The sequence below is a fragment of the Lepeophtheirus salmonis genome, chromosome 14 (assembly GCF_016086655.4).
Source record: "Lepeophtheirus salmonis chromosome 14, UVic_Lsal_1.4, whole genome shotgun sequence".
NCBI classification, from domain to species: domain Eukaryota; kingdom Metazoa; phylum Arthropoda; class Copepoda; order Siphonostomatoida; family Caligidae; genus Lepeophtheirus; species Lepeophtheirus salmonis.
In genome coordinates this window covers 29998482-30014410 of record NC_052144.2, presented here as the reverse complement: position 1 = coordinate 30014410, position 15929 = coordinate 29998482, and positions in this window count along the sequence as shown.

Below are 15929 nucleotides of genomic sequence, written 5' to 3'. Positions count from 1 at the left end.
ACAGGGGCTCGAACGTACACACACACGGATAATTGTCCTATAGGTAACGAAAAAGATAAATATGAAGTTGCGCAGTGTGTTACGAATCAGATTCAACGTTCCTATAATAAAGCATCAACACCAAACATCACTAAAAAAAATAATTGGCAGAAAAAATTATATATTTCCATGAGAATAACTACAGAAATTCTTCTAAAATTCCTATTGCTAGAAGATAAGTTCACAAAAAGGATGTGCGTTTACATGAAGAACTAAAAGAAATCAGGCAACTCTTCCCCAGAAATGCCGAGGAAATTATGCTGAAGAGTCGTAGGAAGATCATAATATTGTTTAAAATATGAAGACAAATAAAACGTTTACCTATGACAAATAGCTAAAATTTGTACAAAATATTAGATATTTTTCTGGCGTCATGAATATACACGTTGTTGAGTCTGACGTCTGGAATAATGTTTCACTCACAACATTGACGGAAATAAAGGCAACATTAATCAAAGTAAGCAAAGCTAACGTAAAAAAATAATTTAAGTTATGCTCAAGCCTACAAACATCGTATAGAAACAGTGACTAGTATTGCAAAAAAAAATTAGAAGTTTCCAGGAAAGTTTCTTTACTTGGAAGATTTTAAGAAAGTTTTGAAATATTAATTTACCAAAAAAACCGGATTGAATTTCAATACCTGGAATAAGAAGAGAAATGGAAAAAGAAAAGAAACATAAGATAGTTTCACTTTGCAAGCAAGATTTAGACTCATCATACTTGCAAAGTACCTCTGAAACTCAAAATAGAAAAATCAAAGAATAGAGTTCTTCACAATGATCGATGGGTAGCGAAAATTTTATACTAAATTAAAATGATACTACCATCAGGTCAAACAAATTCATTCCCTACGGGAACAGTTTGTTACCATAGACCATTGGAAAAATTACAATTTTTACATTTCTTTGTATGTTGTTATATTTTTACCGGATAACCTGCCTAAACTTCTGTTCCTAACAATTATTTAAATTATTTTTATACTGTCCCGGAATATAAAAATGTACAGCTTACCTTCCCAGGAGCTGCTATGAAAGCAATGGGGCTGCATATAGGGTGTTTGAAAGAATAATTAGTGTCATCAGCATTGTTTAGTGAGTCAATCGATGAAGCGGCGAAAATGAGGATTAGGAGCAAAATCTTCGAAATAGGAAGCCATTGAACTGATGAAATAGACATAAAACTGGATTTAGAAAACCAAAATTCCCACATAAGCCTAAAGAAAGTACCACTGATTTGTCAAAATGCATTGGGCCAGATAGTTGTGCATTATTTTGAATATTAAATATCAGCTCTGATTTTTTAAATATACCTGAATCTAAATGGAAATCAAACTGTAGCTATATTTAATATAAAATCAATTGTGAAAACCCTATGTTGTAAATGATACTACAGTGAGGGGAATGAAGCTTGGCAATGACCTTGCAGGGATATCAAAAATGAGAAAAACTTTCAAAACATACCACAAGCAGTCGATAATTTGCTTACCAAACCAACAAAAAAATCAATTGGATAATTAAGGATGGTGTCTAACTCTATGAGATCAAAACTTATATTGGAAGAAAATATAAACTATACAGATTTATTGAACATAATATTAATTTTTTATTGTAGTGCAATAAAATGAAAATAGTTCAAATGTGCCAACACAAGATATTATCCAATCCTCATCAAATTTTGAAGAGTTGTTCTACAGGTTAAATATCAATGCCAGAATAAAGGCCAATCACATCCTATAAATTTTGAAAAAAAACAGGTCATATATATCATACCAAGGATTAGTATATAAATGGTATTCTAACTAAAGAATTCAATGTAAATTTTCAATTCATTGGAGTAACACTATAGGTTAACCTTTGTCAGCAAAACTTTCGTTGGCATATAGCGTGCTAAATATAAGTAGAGAAAAAAGCAATGTTACCTATATGCTAGCCTAGTTTTTTTGCAGTTATATACAAGTCTTATTTAAGAATAAACTGTCTATTATTTGTACTTTTATTTTTTTATGTGTTAAGCATTTAATTGTAAACATTGAGTTCGTAGTTTTTTACTCAGCGTTTTAGCACAGGCAAGTAGATATCAATATGCTTGGAGTTATAAAAAAAATAGGACCTTAGGCGAGTGCAAGACTTTTTGTATTTGCAATCTAATCAATAGAGATGTGAAAATTGTCCAAATTATCTTAAGTGTAAATCATCAAGAAAAGTATATTGTCTTTGATAAATGACGTATCTGCTGACAGAGATCACTAAAAAAATAGTATTCCTTCCTCTTTAATACGTTTGAATTTGTTAAATAGGGATAAATAATTAATTAAAAGATTAATATCTTGCATTTTACCAGCATCAAAGCCTTAAAACAAAGTAGGGAAACGTAGACAACCTGGGAAGTACTTGTCTAAGGCAGAAGTGTTGGATACACTTTTTTTTTGTTCGCTAGGAGCATTGAAAATTACTAAACTATTGATTCTTCATAAATTCAAAGGTTAACTGAATTAACAATATCAACTCTGCAAAGGAATGAAAATTTTGCATACGGCATAAGGGGAAATGATAAAGTGACGTCATCTGTGGTATAATAAAAGGTGAAATCTTGCATGGGAAAAAGATCAAGTATCTCCTTAAGCTAAGAGACGCGTTTAGATACTTTGTTTTAAAGATTTAACCAGTACGTAATTTTTTTCAAATTAATGCTCACGAGGATTTTGACAATTTTCACCTCAGTGTTTTTATTTTCTAAAGCTGTCATCATTATTCTTTGATTCTAAAGATCATCTAATTTGTGTTTCGCAAGCCTTCCACCAAGAGGATCCATAAAGTCGGTTATTGGTTATTAGTATTGTTGGGTTGGTCTAGAAAAAAACTAAAAGGGCTGCAGTCTACCTGCCAATTCCTAGGACTGGTCCTTATCGGTCTTTTATTGCAACTTTTACAGCTGAAAAGACATAGTTAATAACTATTTTCTTTCAGTTGTTCAACATAACCTCTTTCAAGAGACAAGATAGCTGAAGTTTAAAGTAGGAAGTTTGTGGCTAGAAATTGTTATTATACGTTTTAGCTATTATTTATGACTTTCTTCGTTTTTTATATTATTTAATCTTAGCTATGAGTCAAGAATAGCTAAAAATATAGTTAGGTACTGAGAACCGTTGCATGGTAAAAAAATCGAAAGGGGCGCGGAAAAAAGACTGATTAGGGCATCAGTCCTAGGACCGATCCAACACTATTTATTAGCCAATTATTTTCAACTATTTTACTATTCATCATTTAAAAATCAGAAACAGTTCACAGCTTAACAGGAGCTCATCTGAGATCAACTAATAAAAGGATCAGGGATCAAGGGGAAGAGAAGTAGAATAATATACCGATAAAAAAAATACATTCTACAATTTTATGTTAGTACAATTACGCCGTGTTCAAATAATGAATTTTTTTTAATGCCCAAATGCCAATTTTTTTGAAAATTTGAAAAATATAATAATATTTTATATGTGATCACATATTTTTCTGATCTTCATTGGCTATTTAAAATACATTATATAATAATGCAGTTTCATATGACGTTACAATTACTTTTAAATAATTTCTTCATAATTATATACAATTAAATATTAGTATGAATAGAGTTGTATGAAATATGACCTGCTTGCGTGTAAAAATAAAAGAAACCGAAAAATCCCATAGTAACTCAATTTGTCAATTTGAAGAAAGTTTTGGAGGAGTGTATCTCAGCTGTTATTAAGTCTTATTAGATTAGCTTGCAAGCAGCTATGAGAGGAAGAAAATAAACAGAAACCCCACTCTATTATATCTAGCAAGACATAAGAGTGGCATCCGCAGGCGATGGCTGGAGGGGGTGTACCCCCCACCCCTAAAAAAGGGGGAAATTTAATATTTGAAATTCAATTTAGTTTTCTATTTTTTTTTTTTCAAAAAATTTAATTTTTTGTGAGCTTTATATTTTTGAAATTTTTTTTCAAAATTTTTGATATTAGAAACATAATTTTTGAAATTTTTTGTGAGCTGCTTTGGATTTTATGAAATTTAAAAACGAATCTATTTTTGATTTATGATTCTTCACCTTTTATGAGTAACTCCCTATGATGAAGAAATTGCCATACAGATTCTCATAATGAAGATGACGTTTTTAAAATTCAATAAGAAAAGAAATATATCGGCGAAGATAATTCATAATCTCCTAGAATCCTAGGATGGAGGAACAATTCTGGAATTCTCATCTCTCAATGTTTTAGGATAACAAGAACAAGAGTGAGCCCTATAAAGGTCTTGGAAGGGTTCTGGAAAAGTTGACAACATATTTGGAAAAGATGAAAATACTTTCAAAGGGGGTCGTGGATATCTTCTGCTCTTTTGAGAAGTCTCTTAGGGGGGAAATTCCTACCAGAGGTTCTCTCAGTTATATAAAGGCCCAAACAAGTGGAGTCGATTATGCTGGCGAAACGGCAAATACAGTTGAGCTGATAAATAAAATGGCCTTCGAACAGTACAAGTTAGCTTTCCGAAGTTATGTACCAGTTCCCAGACCTACATTACCAATACGTCTTCCATTGATTTTTCTTAGTATGTCAGATCTTAGAAAATCCAGTCAAACTCCGACATGGGAGTTTTTTTTAAATACCTGGAGAGAAGGGCAATAAATTACCCATTACAGAAAATCATAAGTTTTATAAAAAAATTACTTACTATCATCATCAGAAAAATGGCTAAATTATATAATACTATTTGGTACTCTAGAAGTAAGAGCAACGGTTTTTTTTTTACGGAGATAAAAGAATATGTGGCTTTTGTCGGACCAAAGACGAGACGAGCGATCATTTTCTATTTGAATGCGATACGCTCCTTCCAATTTATAACACCATCGGCAAACTTTTAAAGGAACATTTTGATTTTTATAACATGAAGAAGGATGATTTTACTCTGGAAAAACGAGAAGATTATTAATCGAACTATTACAAAGGCTCAGCATATCTTGTATGCGAAGCTTGCTTTCCTCCAGAAAAAGTAGTCCAACGGGTTAAAATCCGGTGATGCGGGAGGCCAAGAGGAAAAGGGTACGAACGCAAAAGTATTACTTTTCAGCCATTCTTGCGTCCCCTTAGCTTTGTGGGCCGGAGCCGAGTCCTGCTGCCACATCCATGGCCTGTCCCTAACAACAGACTTGCGATGGCTCTCATGGAACGCTGGGGGTCCTCATGGATGATGTCCCTGACCTTGTTGATGAAGGTGACGTCCCGGACAATCCTGGTGCTCTCCTCCTCCTTCTTCTTCGTGTCAAAAACGTCCATCGGGTCCGATGACTCCTCCAGCTGCTTCCTGGTACTTCTGACCGTTCTAACTGGCATTGACAGAAGGCCAAAGATGTCAGCATTGCTTAATTTCATGTGATCACTAAGCATAATCTGATTAGCAGCGCACCTACGATCTCTCTCATTGAACATACTGACTTTTCTTGGGCACTTAAAATGATGCTATCGCTACAAGTGTCGAATAATAACTGAAGCCTATGACCCGGGAAAAATTTTAACTCCAAAAACAGACGAATCAGACATCAGCTGATGGAGTAATGTTGTTTTTAAAATGTGGCAGATTTTGTCCACGCACCCTGTAAGTGTTATTATCCGTCAATTCTGAGCAAACGCACAAATGATTACTTTATAGTTCGAGGTTATCTCTCCTTGAATTAAAGAATTATGATAACAGCATTGAAAAATAAAAATAAATAGTCTTCAGATTGTAAACTAAAAAAAATATAGCACGTGTTAAGGTCATATATTATTCAACTCCAAGCTCAACCATGGGTTTAATTAACCTCATAGCAATCTCTATCCCATCTCTCAATCTTTTTCCCAAAAAGTAGAGGAAAAAAGTCTCCAAATTAAGTCAGTCAATTATTTCTAACGGTGGGACAATTCTTCCTTTAATAGAAAGGAATTGTTAACAGCCTACCAACACCTAACTCATGCTTAACCAATCAACATTTAGAACACTAATATAAGTAAAAAATCGATGACTGACAAAAAAATAAATTATTTTAGAGTTGGAAGCGACCACCATGCAACTCTTCAAAAGGATTTCATGAGGATTTTCTTTCTCTTTTTTTAGGTCCATTGACCACACAATAGCTCTGATAAATTTATGACCCCACTCTTCTTCATTAAAAAGTGGAATTACACACTTTATCATAGAAAATATATACCCGTAAGTATAATGATATTGAGAGTTGTTGTTAATAAGATCCCAAGAGACTCTAGACGATGTTGATGAGAGATTATGGAATAAATTTATCAAACAGAAACCCTTTTTTTCTTAATAGATATATTTATTAATGGGAATTTGACCAGTCATTCTTGGGAATTGAGGAATAAATGTAGGGTTCAAGGAAATACTACGAGAATGTAGTAAATTTATTCACGTCTGAGGTCATTTAGAAAGCACGAAATACATTAATATATAACATACAATGTCATTATCATTAAACTTCTAGAAGCAATATAACCTTGCTGTCTTTAGAGAATATGACTTGGGATAGATAAAATATTTAACTTGTACAATGGTAACAAAGCTCATTATGAGTGGTATTTGATAACTAATTTATTAATTTAAATACATACAGACATGAAGTTTAAGTAGTTGTTTTTTTTCAATATAATCACTGTAATTTTTGAAAAGCATGTTTAGGCGATTTTCTCATTTGCTAATACCTTCATGAAAGACTGTGTTTTAGACTATTACGAACAGTCATGGGAAGATTAATGGCAATCGGAATCAATAATCGGGTGTTTTTTAGGGGATCGGAATCGGAAAAGTATTGTTTAATTTACAATTCCGATTCTTTTTATTAACTTTATTACCAGTATTTAATTAATTTTTACTTTTCTAAATTAGGAAAAAATAGCTCCCCCTCCCCAAATGAAGGAATTTCTGCTTTTTATTAGAAAATTGAGTATTTATTATTTTTTTACTAAAATTTAATATTTTAATTTTTTTTTTTAAATTTCACATGTGAACTTTTTTTTTTCTAAAATTTAATATTTTTTTTTTAAATTTTTTTTTTAATTTTTCAAATTTCACATGTGAACTTTTTTTTTAAAATTTAATATTTGAATTATTTTTCTAAAATTTAATATTTGAATTATTTTTTCTAGAATTTCATATTTGAAATTTTATTTAATTTTTCAAATTTTTTTCCAAAAAAATTAATTTTCTTTGAGTAATTATGTATTTTTCAAATTTTTTTCCAAACATCTTTATTTTTTGTAAACATCAGTAGATTTTGGGAATTTTTTGTGAATAGCTTTAGATTTTTGGTTTTTTTTTCAAAAAATTTAAGTTTATGTCAATAGCTATGGATTTTTGAAATTTATTTGAAAAAAAAATAATTATTTGAGAATAAGGATGGCTTTTTGAATTATTTTTTTTCCGCAAAAAATTTAAGTTTTTGTCAATAGCTGTGGATTTTTGAAATTTATTTCCAAAAAAAAAAATTATGGAGAATAGGGAAGGCTTTTTGAATTTTTTTTTTTCTAAAAAATGTAATTTTTGCAATGGCTGTGGATTTTTGAAAAAATTTAAATATCAAATTAAATATTTGAAAAAAAATTCCAAAAACAAAGCCAAATCCCATACCCCTAAGCCCATATTATCTTGTGAATGCCCCTAATAGCAAGATAGTATTTTTAACTATTATTTTAAATATTAAAGAATCGACATTAGGTTTTTTTTTTTTTTTTGGAATAGCCCCATCACTAATGAAGAACCCTCTCAATTATTCTTTACATTGTAGAAAGACCGAAAACAGTGGCACGCCATGTCTAGCCTACTGTATACTTCATAAGTCCATGTACACGTTTCACTTTATTATAAAGAAAGAGAAATCGAGGCCTAATATTAATGATACAAAAAAATTCTTAAAAAAGAGATGAAGGATATATTTTAATATATAATATTTTTCAAAAATTCCATTCTCTGCCACAGTACAGAGCTCCAAGTGGGTTCAAAACTTACTACACACATTCCTGAAGGTGTCTGCCGGAATGTTGGCCCATTCCTCCTCCACATTAGCCTTCATGACCTCCACGCTGCTGCCGTAGTGGGTATTGGCCTTTCTCTCTACGATGCACCACACGTAGTAGTGGAAGAGTTGGGCAGTCACATCTCCTTGGACCAAAATCAATTTCCCCCTACTTTATTTTCAAATACTTTTGGGAGACCTTGGATGTATGGCACTGTCCTGTGTTCCTACCCAATTTTCAATACCGTAGGTTGTGTTGAGGATGGGAAACCCCTCCTTGGCCATGATAATTTTATTTTCATTGTCGTTCAAGGTCTCTTTGATCCACACCGGTGGAAAAGCCGAACCGTCTGAAAAATTGACACCAAACATCATGGCATTGGGTGGGTGTTTCGAACCCCCCTTGAATTTTACTTATTTTTACTTTTTCTTTCGGGGTCTTGGTAATGTACCAAACGCTGCGGGAGTTGCTGACTGGGTTGACTGTGATTAATTTTTCATCCGAAAAAATGAGGACTTTCTTATTGGGTTTCTTCAATTTACAAAGGAAGTTCCGCGGTTGTTCCAGCCTCTTTTGTCTGTGTAAAGTCGTCAAACACTAAACTTTTGTGACAGCCTTAAACTTGAGACACGATTCCTCCTTGACAAATGCTCTGCACAGCCTTTTTTGTGAGCCCTGAGGTCCCTGGCCATTTGGCAGATGTTGTCACAAAAGTTCGCGTCTATTTTTGCCTTCACACTCCTTATGAAGCTTTTTTGTGCGGACCGATTTTGGTCTTTCCGACCTGCAACGATCGACGAAGGATTCGGGTTTGTTGTTGAGCTTCTTGGCGTTGTATACAGTGGTCCTACTTATCCCTAAATTACGTGCAATCACCGAGGGATTGTCACCGGCTTTGATGCGCGCAACAATGTTTTGACGGAGTTTTTCCATTTCTGTATTTTGGAACAGCTAAAAGACCTACTGTTTATTTTATTTCTTCAATAAACACCTAAAAGGAAACCTGTCTTTCTTGATTTCTATAAATCATTATTCCTTTTTAGTGTATTTTAAGTATCTTACACATCGCGTTATCTACACCAACTTCTTCATGATTGTAATAAAAAATAGTTATTTGAGATACATTCAGGTTATATGAGGTGTTATTGTGACTGTGACGACACAATATCGAACCAGGATTCTGTACAGTATGACTATGATAATTCAAGGATGAGACAGTAAATACTGCTAAATTTAAATAATTGATTATTTAAGAAAACACAATTTTTTTTGTTATTCTTACCCATACATTCGTGAAAGATCCCCAATCTATAATAAATAGTTCCTAAATTAAAAGAGGAGTTATAATTAAATAATAAATGTTGGTTTGTTATAGGTAGAGTTGGGTTAAACGTAGAGAAAAACAACAGTTTACAGCTAAAATAACATTGTTAAATATTACACCTGTTCAATAAAGCATTTCGCACTTTTAACATGCTTTTGGGCGTCAAGAGTATAAATATGGATTTTATTTGTTTTTTTATTTATATAATGGTCAGATGGACTTGCACTGATTAAGTATAAGTAAACATCTGACCTGGGACATTGAAGTCAATATATGTACATACTACATGGCTATATTTAATTTCTCCCATGCGCGTTGTTCACTAGGCTATCTCACTCTTGGGGTTTTAAATTTTCGGATATATGCCTTAGGAGCATTAAATATGTAAAAAAAAGTATATTTTGAAGTTTTTTAATAGTTTTTTAATCAAAATCATTGTCAATTGATATATAATGTGACAAAATGAAGTTCTTTGAACTCATTTGAATACTAAGCCTTCAAAAAACTTTACACACACACAAAAAAAGTATCTTTTTTTGTCAAATAACAAAATAAATGACTATTTCAGAAATTTATATTGTAATGCAAACCTTTAATTACAAAAACAAAGAAATTCTTATGTCTTCAATTTTAAAAACGTATTTAGTATGTATTTACTTTAATCAATGAGCCAAGGAAATGACTATTTATTTCGGATACATATGAAACATAATAATTTGCTTTTCCATCTATTCAACATCTAATACTTCTACTATTTTATGAAGCAAAGGGATCACGTTATGTACGTACTATCGTTCTATGATTATATATAAATACAACGATTCGACCATGTAATAGTGTATATTTGAAAGGCTCTCCTGGGAATTATATACATAATATGTACTACAGAGTATGTCTATGTTACTTATGTATTTCTTTCTTTCTTTCACATAGATTCACACTCTAGGATTGTATTCACGAATATCTTTATTCTCAATTGAAAGAACTCACAGTGTACCTACTATTACAAATAATAGAATGTATTATATATTTAGGGAAGATGGAGAAAGTTTCAACACTTTTGAGTCATTTGGATCAATTACTCGGAGCTGGTTTGACTTGGAAAACATCAAAACAACATTGGAGGAAAATGTAATTTCGAATTTCCCGCCTTCTTTTTATCGAAGAATACTTTGTTCATTATTGGTCTCATTGGATCATACGATAAGGCGTTGTAAAGGTGTGAGTATATACTTTGAGACAGTATTGCGCTTGTCCGGTTCAATCATAAGTTATCGCAGCTGATCTAATAATCCTAAAAATTCTTCGAATTGTTTCGTTTTCTTTACTTTTATTTTTACATATTGAACATGTTATTGTCATCAAGCTAATTGTACATATTGTAGTTTTTTTTATGGTTGAGGATGGTTGTGCAACTGTCTTCCCTACTCAAAATTTACCTCGGTATCATTCATAGCTATTATGTGCGTATATGCTATATGTACCATAACCCTTTGTATAAATTTAATTAATTCTAATTCTTTGACATGATAAAAAAAGTGATTACATTTAGATTGAGAATAATAATCAAAAAATAAAGATAATAATAGAACAAACTAATTAATTTAACTGAATTAAAACAATACGTGGACTTTTTCAAATTAATTATTCTATGTTTTAAAAAAGAAAAAAGAAAAGTTAAATTAAAAATAAAATGAAATGAAATCAATCTAAATGTACGTACATATTATACGTGTAGTTTCTACAGCTGTATCTAACTATTTTATCAACTTATGTAGTTATAAAATAAAAAGTACTCTGTCTATCCACATATCTATCTACTTGTATGTCTTTATGAACATTAATTAGTAAATAAATGAATATAATTTGTTATGTCGCACTTATTTTATATACAAAATATTTATCTTCTCTCCATAGAATTGAATAGTTTTGTATAGTATGTCCTAGGAAGCGAGAGCTACTTTTTGTAGTCGTAACTTTTTTATTTTCTAAAACTGTTTTCCTAATTATTTAGATGTTCTTTGAGAAGGAAAATCTCAGATTAAAGCAATTACAAGTGTGGGTGCCTGGTACTTTTGGCTTAAACTATTTTGCCTCAAGGATATTTCGCCTTTAAATATGAATAAATGAGGTTTATACGTCGTGATTGTTTTTTTGTTTCTTTGGTTGAAATTAATGTTACCTTTGAATTTTTTAATCAAAATATGTAATATCAGGAGCGTCCACTCAAGGATTTTTGTTTTTATGATTTCTTTTCTAAATAAAAAAAGTCATTCGATCAAAATTACGCCGTGGAGGCAAAATATAATCCCGCGGACGCCCTTGAATGTGTATGGAAAGCGTTAAATGATTGTTTACTACTGGAATTATTATCTTTCCTCGTAGTAGGCTTGTTTGTCAATCCATGAGTATTTTCTAAGAGTAATCATCCATCATGTCTTATAATTAAAGTTGATAATATTGTAGAGAAAAACGCGTTAATAAAGTAAATGTCAAAATCATAAAATTAGACAATAAATATACTAATCAAAAATTTTTAGAAATAAATCCATCTTAAAGATTTAGAGCAAAAGCTAATTATGTAGTAATGTCCGGCGATATTACTCCTTATTAAGAGCATCAAAAAAAGATACTTTCCCCGTTATTTATGCTTATATAACAACATACTATTATCATGAAGGATATACACAATTGCTAATTATAATGCTACGCCCAATGTAACTACCCCCGTTCTTGTGACCATTTAAGCAGTTGTTTTTGCCTTTTATGAGTTTTATGAACACCATTTCTTGGACCCTATCAACCATGCCTAAGCCTTAAGTGATAAAAAAGGTAATATTTATTGATTATGTAATATTAGAAAACCTAATAATCATACCCAAGTCTTTAAATGAAGAAACTAGTCTCAGAGAAACTAGTTGCGAACCATCCAAAGCTACTACCCCCGTTGTTGTGACAATTTATGCAGTTTTTTTTTATTTAATGAGTTGTGTATCATAACTATTGATACGTTTAGCTAAAATAGAATCATATTTTAGGGTTAGATTTAAAAAAAATTGAATACTTACTGTTAGATAGTACAAAATTCAGAGTTCCATTTCGAAATTAGTAAATATTTTATACTTTTTACTGATAACTTGATCGTCATTTGGTGTGGATGACTCAAAACATTTTTATATGTATTTCTATAAATGACATCAGTACCAACATCCTCCATTAATTTAATGATGGTTCCTCGGTAAGGGGTAGGTTTACCCGTGTATTTCTCCATAAATTTTTTGAACATAGATGATTAGCAATGGATTAGGTTATATTACATTCAATAAGCATCTTTGTGAGATCAGAGTTAAAGTTTGACTTGATGTATTCATCATTTACTTGATTTTTTAGATGAATATCCATGCTCTTGAAATGAGATGAGGAAAATGAGTGGCGTGTAATTCTAGATAGGAGACTAAAGGCACATTTATATCGACAAACCATCTGTTGCTCATCCGGTAAGTAATTTTCAAATTCCTGGGCCTCCATTTTCAGAAATCCAGACAGAAGGCGACGTTATTTTAGGCATTTTATTCAGTTCTCTATCGACTATCACCGTCTAATATTATATTAATATTGAATAATAAAGACGGGAATGATAACGTTCTTGATTGATAGAAGAAGATGTATATTATTTAATCAATGATGCCATAAGTATTTCTTCTCTTCTCTTCGCACGCTTTTCTATTCTTACCAAAATTATCACCCTTATTTATAATAATCAATAGCGGAGTAGTGATTAGTAATTCATCCGTTCGAATCATTGTCTTATTTTTTATTTGTATTTTTCTTAACTATTTCGTCAAGGGTTCGAACTCATTACGTAGTGAATTTTTTTTTTTCTTTATATCTTTCCTCACATTTTGGGCTTAATTCTATCAATATTTAAATAAATAATAAGGAGAAATGTCCTGAGGCAAAATAATTCTAGACAAAAGTACCTAATGCCACTGGTGGGGGGGCTCATGAAAGAAGGAGAGTAAAAATTTGGTTTGGTTGGGAGTTATTAGTATAAGTTCTTGGAGTACAATTACAATTGAGGATCGATATCAGGGTAACTACCCCCTATGTGACCTTGCCAGGGGTGTCACTAAACCCTTACGGGAGTTATTAATCCCCCCCACCACCAAAAAAAAAAAAAATTATCATTGCAATTTGTCTGTAAAAGTTGTAACTTGTACAGTCAAATTTTACAAGTTTTAATTTATTCGTTCTAAAGTTCATTATTTAATGAAAAGTTGGTCATTCTAATTAATTATCACTACTATTAATTGATGCCATCATTTTATTTTGTTCTATTAAAATTAAATTGTAATTATTTATTTATGTGTAGTATAACTGTGGGCATTTGAAATTTATAATGTTGGCATGGGATGATAAAATTCAAATGGTATATAGCAAGCTTGTATCAACTTCATGCATGCTGTACTAATAAATAAAAAAACTTTTCTAAAAATAGTTATTGAAGAAAAATTTGGCGTTACCAAAGTACTTCACAGACAAATGACTAAAACACTTCAATGTATACAACTACGAAAAGCTTCTTTAAGGAGGGAGTACTTAGGTGTGAACCAAGGTTGATAGAAGTACAATGTTATAGCATAACACGTGTACGACTGATGTTTGACTTCCATAACACATAGTTTACGACTGATGTTTGAAAATTTTCCATCACGCCTTTAATATTGACATCATAGTTTATCGAAAGGTTGCGTGTTTTGTCAAAATCTGCTTGTTTTGACAAGGAGTCGGTACAATAAATCAGATTGAAAATTCTAGCAAGTCCGATTACATGATGTTTTAACCCTGTATTTCCATTAACCTTGGGGTTGAACTAGTAATTAAGTTGTTCTTGAAGAATCTATAATCAGATAACCCATCTAGCCTAAGTTGTTGAGTGAGCCTGAAATTGTGAATTATATAATCATTTTTCTATTTGCTGAAAAGTATACTGCTTTCTCTGTAGCTTGTCATCACTTTGTTTTTCCTTCTTTAAAGATGAATCCATCTTTTATGTAAACCTATTTCCAATGACGAGGATCAATTTTTAATAAAGATTTATAAAGTAAATATAAATAATAATTTTAAGTTTTCACTATCAATTTCATTCATGTAATTCTAATCTCCATAGACTTTCAAATAATTATTTGAACTATTGTAATTGAGTACATATAAAATTGAAAGATGCCCTATATGTACAATGTACATTTATCAAGAACTATATTTAATTCAAGTAATAATATTACCGAATAAATTTATTAAATAATTTAATCTTTTTTTTAATGTTCCCTTCATTATTCAGATAAAGTTACACTGATTACGTATGTATATGAAAATATTACATTATTACAAGTACTCCATTTGACCTAGGCATTGTCTTTGAAGTCCATATTTACAAGTTTAAAACCCTTTCAAACTTGAATGTCTAATAATGTTTTGAATACATTTCAATGAACTTTCAATGAAACGTTTTCAAACTACCAAGTGGTCCATTAAAATCTGAACACTTTAAATTATAAACTTCAACAAAGTTAATACTAAAAATACATGTGTATCTTGGTTCTCTCAATCATTAATGTACCTGCCCTTAGCGGCAATGATGGCTTCCAGGCTGTGGATGGCCTGACCCCGCGAAAGATGTAGTTCTCTGTCATGGTGTCCCAGTGCTGTGTGAAAGTAGCTTAGAGGGCCTCGGTGTTTGGATGACAGACACTGCAGGGCTTTCCTCGACATGTACACAAAATGTGTACATGTCGATTGGGTTGGCACCAGGCCTGAAAGGGAGCAAAGGCTTCAAAAAGAGTTCAAAATACTCATTCAAAACTAATTTAAATGAGTCTTGCAATGGGAGAGATGGATTTATTTCATTACAGTTGTCAAAAGTGGCCTCTCTATCCTCACAAGGGTCTTTTCACCCACCTTTTTTGATAGTTCTCTGGACAGTCTGTAGACAAACCTTGATACCTCTTACATGAACCCTCATGGATTTGAGAAGATTGGCCTGGGCTATTTTCTTTAACTCCTCCGGGTCCAGAGGACTTCTTCCTTTCCAACGTTTCAGGGTTGCTGACGAGGTAAACATGGGTCCTGGAGACGCCCAACTGCATGGAGTGTGCAAATGGAAATTCGTAGATCACGTTCAAGTACTATTTTCTCAAATTGTAGGTAAGCTAGAGAGCTCAGGTTTGTTTTGTTCTGTAATTATTTTATTATACTTTAATTTGTCGAAAAATGAATTAATTTCCATCACTCAACCTTAATTGATTATTGAATTAGTAAGTGTTATGATTTCAATGGACAACCCGGTATAGGGCACAGGTATCCACAGATTGGCGCCACACGTTTCAAACTTTTAGTGGTTGAGCTACTGTTATTATTCTACCTAATCTCTCATTGCTTGTCATTCTTCTGGTTAAACTAATAAATATTCAACTAAATTTTTTACAATTATTTTATGCAATAATTAATCCTAAATAGTATGACTGAGGAAACATAATT